Source organism: Bos grunniens, chromosome 1 (assembly GCF_055505025.1).
Source record: "Bos grunniens cultivar Pamir isolate PY7600 chromosome 1, Bosgru_T2T1.0, whole genome shotgun sequence".
Classification (NCBI taxonomy): Eukaryota; Metazoa; Chordata; class Mammalia; order Artiodactyla; family Bovidae; genus Bos; species Bos grunniens.
The window spans coordinates 86,768,009-86,773,509 of record NC_141165.1 but is presented as its reverse complement, the minus strand read 5'-3'; positions in this window follow the sequence as shown (position 1 = coordinate 86,773,509).

The following is a 5,501-nucleotide window of genomic DNA, read 5'->3' as shown; positions in this document are numbered from 1 at the left end:
AAGATCTTCACGACCCAGATAATCATGATGGTGTGATCACTGACCTAGAGCCAGACATCCTGGAACGTGAAGTCAAGTGGGCCTTAGAAAGCATCACTACGAACAAAGCTAGTGGAGGTGATGGAATTCCAGTGGAGCTATTCCAAATCCTGAAAGATGATGCTGTGAAAGCGCTGCACTCAATATGCCAGCAACTTTGGAAAACTCAGCAGTGGCCACAGGACTGGAAAAGGTCAGTTTTCATTCCAATCCTAAAGAAAGGCAATGCCAAAGAATGCTCAAACTACCGCACAATTGCACTCATCTCACACGCTAGTAAAGTAATGCTCAAAATTCTCCAAGCCAGGCTTCAGCAATACGTGAACCGTGAACTTCCTGATGTTCAAGCTGGTTTTAGAAAAGGCAGAGGAACCAGAGATCAAATTGCCAACATCTGCTGGATCATGGAAAAAGCAAGAGAGTTCCAGAAAAACATCTCTTTCTGCTTTATTGACTATGCCAAAGCCTTTGACTGTGTGGATCACAAGAAACTGTGGAAAATTCTGAAAGAGATGGGAATACCAGACCACCTGACCTGCCTCTTGAGAAACCTATATGCAGGTCAGGAAGCAACAATTAGAACTGGACATGGAACAACAAACTGGTTCCAAATAGGAAAAGGAGTTCGTCAAGGCTGTATATCTTCACCCTGCTTATTTAACTTATATGCAGAGTACATCATGAGAAACGCTGGACTGGAAGAAACACAAGCTGGAATCAAGATTGCCAGGAGAAATATCAATAACCTCAGACATGCAGATGACATCACCCTTATGGCAGAAAGTGAAGAGGAACTAAAGAGCCTCTTGATGAAAGTGAAAGAGGAGAGTGAAAAAGTTGGCTTAAAGCTCAACATTCAGAAAACAAAGATCATGGCATCCGGTCCCATCACTTCATGGGAAATAGATGGGGAAACAGTGGAAACAGTGTCAGACTTTATTTTTTTGGGCTCCAAAATCACCGCAGATGGTGACTGCAGGCATAAAATTAAAAGACGCTTACTCCTTGGAAGGAAAGTTATGATCAACCTAGATAGCATATTCAAAAGCAGAGACATTACTTTGCCAACAAAGGTTCGTCTAGTCAAGGCTATGGTTTTTCCTGTGGTCATGTATGGATGTGAGAGTTGGACTGGGAAGAAGGCTGAGTGCCGAAGAATTGATGCTTTTGAACAGTGGTGTTGGAGAAGACTCTTGACAGTCCCTTGGACTGCAAGGAGATCCAAGCAGTCCATTCTGAAGGAGATCAGCCCTGGGATTTCTTTGGAAGGAATGATGCTAAAGCTGAAACTCCAGTACTTTGGCCACCTCATGCGAAGAGTTGACTCATTGGAAAAGACTCTGATGCTGGGAGGGATTGGGGGCAGGAGGAGAAGGGGATGACAGAGGTTGAGATGGTTGGATGGCATCACTGACTCGATGGACGTGAGTCTGAGTGAACTCCGGGAGTTGGTGATGGACAGGGAGGCCTGGCGTGCTGTGATTCATGGGGTCGCAAAGAGTCGGACACGACTGAGTGACTGATCTTATCTGATCTGATCTGATAATTGAAAATAATCTGAAGAAAGTATGTATATATAACTGAATCACTTTGCTGCACACCTGAAACTAACACAACATTATAAATCAAACATAAGTGAAGTAAAATGAAAGTCCGTCAGTCGTGTCTGACTCTTTGTGACCCCGTGGACTTCTCCAGTCCATGGAATTCTCCAGGCCAGAATACTGGAGTGGGTTGCCTTTTCCTTCTCCAGGGGATCTTCCCAACCCAGGGACCTAACCCAGGTCTCCTGCATTGCAGGCGGATTCTTTACCGGCTGAGCCATAAGGGAAGCCCTGTAAATCAATCATACTTCCATTAAAATACTCAGAAGGTCTAATTTTAAGTATTTAATTTATCCTTCTGAGGATTTCTCAAGTCCCATGGATCAAAGTTGAATTTAGGGCTATAGTAAAAGATTTTCCCAAGATAACTGAGGATTCTCATAGATTTGCTGAAGAATTCAGTATTGCAATTCAAATTTATTAGCCTAGCTTCTCTGATCTTTGTCAATTAGTCCACATCCTTGATGGAGAAAGTCAAGTCCAGAATTGCATGAAAATTGCTAATTGGGAAAGCCCTGAAAAAGCTCTAGAATTCCAATTAAGTCAACCACCAACTCTTCTATACGACCAAGCTTGTACCATAGCCAAAAGGTTACATCTTGACACCCTGAGGGCTTTTCTCTAAATTTGAACAAAATTCAGATATGCATCCAAAAGCCTGCTAAATATGTTCAGGATTACTACAGCAGACTCCAAATTGTTTTTAAACAAAATTCTGGACTCCCTATAGACACTGAATCCACCAAAGTGGCCTTTAATTTAATGCTTACAAATCATTTAAACATCTTAGTCAAAAGAACCCAATAGAATGGGAAGCAATATTTACCTCTGACCTTGTCAATCTAAGCTGACTTGAACTTTGTTTATATGACTGTACTGATTTTGTCTGCTCCAAATTGCTGCTCCAGTTTTCAAAGTTGGTCTCCATTTGTTTTTTAACAAATGCTAACCGAATTCTCCCTTCTTTATGTTCTTGCCCATGAATGTCCTGAATTGGAATTCATCTGCTTGAAAAAACTCATGATTTAAAAAACTCATCTTTTTGATCATTTTTATCCTACCTCATTTTACCTTTTTATTTAGATTAACACCATTTACTCAGTGGCCTACGTTAAGTCAGTGCTAGGGCCTGAGGAGGGAGCATCGGACGGGATTTGTCAATGAGCAGCCAGGGTCATCCTTGCACATACCAGAGGTTATGCCACAGTAGCAACCCCTGTTGTCATCAACGCCTTAGAGGCAGGAGGCTAGACAAAATAAGCCCTGGATTTTGATGACAGGAGCTCTCTGTGGGGTGCTGCTTTGGTTCGGGGAGGTCGTGGAGATACCGAAACCTGGACAGTCTCACCACTGTGTCACTGTGGGCAGCTGCTCCCACCTTGTGCCTCAGGTTGCTGTCTGTGAAGCGAGGTTGGATTAGTCAGTTGCTGTAGCTCCTTTCAGCTCGGACGCTGTGGGACTCTGAGTCGGCTCCCTGACTCCGGAGCGTGCTGGCATCACAGGTGTTTGGAGCTCGGACAGCAGTGACCCCTGTGCCAAGAGGAACAAGGAAGTGAAGGAGTGTTTCCAATTCAGTTTTAATCTGGGCTGTCTTGAGAACTGGGTGGGGAATGGGGTGCAGGGTGGGAATGTCACAAGCAGAAGGGAGGTGGCTGTGGGCACAGGCCCCTGGGCCAGGCAGAGGAAATGGAATTGGCAGCATGGTATCCTGGCAGCGGTGGGGGCAAAAGTGGGGGGTTCCCTGGAGAGGGGTCCTGCCAGTCTCCACAGGCCCATAAGAAGCTCCCTCCTCTCTGATAATCAGGTTGGGTCAGAAGAACAGGACCAGGGCCATGGCCTATGAAAGGGAAGATGGAGCATGGGAGGCTTTGACTGCTCAGTTCTGTTTTCTGGCCATCACTCAGCACTCCAGTCAGGCCCTCACATGCCCCTTCTCCCTGGTGAGGCTCAGAGCAGGTGCCTCCCTGCAAGAAGGGCCTCTGCACTCTATCCACCCCTGGAGAATGCCATGTGGCTGTGCAGACCCACAGCCTCAGCCTTCCTGGGCTAGGATACACGTCTCCTCCTGGCTTGTTCTCCTGGCTTGAAACTGAAACTGTTCTGAAGCCCAGTTCACAGCAGCCTGGCTCTTCTGCCCTCCTGTTTCCCACACCTCTCCTCTCCCCACTGCCCTGCTGTGTTAAGCACCTACCAAATTTTCTGTCTGTGTCTGATCATGCACCTCTCTGACTCATATCTCCTCTTCTTTCCCATCCTTTCCCTTTTTCTCACTTTTCTCCTTCATATGTCTCAAGTCACTAGCTGGCCTTTTGCCCACTGCTAAGATGGCCCACCCATGTTGATTCCTAGGTCCTCAGCAAATTTAACAGTTATGAAAGATCCACAGTTTCCAAAGTCCATAGCTCTAGAGTTGGAAGGTGCTCCATGGGAGGCGACAAGGAGCCTGCTGGTCATTTTGGCCCGACCTATCCTCCCAGCCCAGTAGCCAAGGGTGAAGTCTTGTCAGTGTCCCAGCCTCTGGGGAAATGATTCCTGCTAACCACATCCGTTGGAGGACACCTGATATTTAAACCAAAATATCACTTAGTTAACTGAAAATATAAAACTCCCAATGTGGCTAAACGCTTGATATCTATTGATTTATTCTCCCTGTTCTGATCTGCTCATCTTCAGTGGGGGCCGTCCCTTTGCAAGGATTAGAACACTTGGGTCTTATGAGAGGGTGTTTCCTTCATAACTTGTGGGTATCTGAAGACTCAAATTAAGTACCTTGGATCAGAATTAGGGGAGAGGGGAGTGTAAGGTTGCATTTCCCAAAGTAGAACGCTCTCACAAAAAGGACTTGTAAAGAAACTGCATTTGGAGAAAACTGAATACTTCACACCCTTCCTGGAAACTCACAGTGTGTGTTGACCCATTCAAGGCTGTGAAAAGAACAAGTTTACAATAAATTTTCCAAATTTATTTAACCATGAAACTGTTTCCCCCATACTCCCTATTACTATTTGATGGCTAATGCTGGTGATGGTTTCTAGGAAGTAGAGAACTGTGTTCCTGCCCACAGGGCCTTTCCCTCCCCATCAGGCTGCCCCACCCCAATCAGCTTCTTGAGGTATTTATGGGGGTGCTTCCTTGTTCTCCTTATTGACCAGTTTCTGCTGGTAAATTCTTTCTTTATCTGTGTGGTTTGCATTGTCAAGGCTCTGACAGACCTTTTATACCCTGATGACAGCTTGGGAAGCCTTTTTGTGTTTAAGGTGACTTCTATATCAGACTCAAGGGGTGAAAGTGCTGTTTAGAAGAACCAGATTGAAAGAATCCAAGGAAAGAAAAACAACCACAAACGGCACTGAGCTAATAAGGGAGCATATGTCCTCGAGGGCTTTAGAAACACAGATACGGACCTGGGCTGAGCCTGAGGATGGGGACGCCAAAATCGCCCTGACTTACATAATGAATAGAATCTGGAGTGTCAGGAGTGATCTTAGAGAGAGGGGTAAAGAGAAGCCTTGGAATAGGAGAGGAAGCCAGATTTCACAAATAGAAACACAGAACGTCCAGTAAAATTTGAATTTCACATGAACAACAGATAACTTTTGCTATACCCCACGCAGTACTGGGGACATACTTCTACTGCAGATTATTTGTCATTCATGTGAAATTCAAATTGAACTGAGCATCGTGTATTTTATCTGTGGAGCAAGAAGGGGAGACCTGGATGGTTGGGGATGGGGTGGGGTGGGCTGCAGGTCTGCGGCAGGTGACAGGAAGCTGCCTACCCCTCTGTGACAGGCAGCTGTCTGCTGCGCAGTGAGCCCAGCAGCCTGGAGACCACAGTCAGTGTTCTGGGCTGGGGGT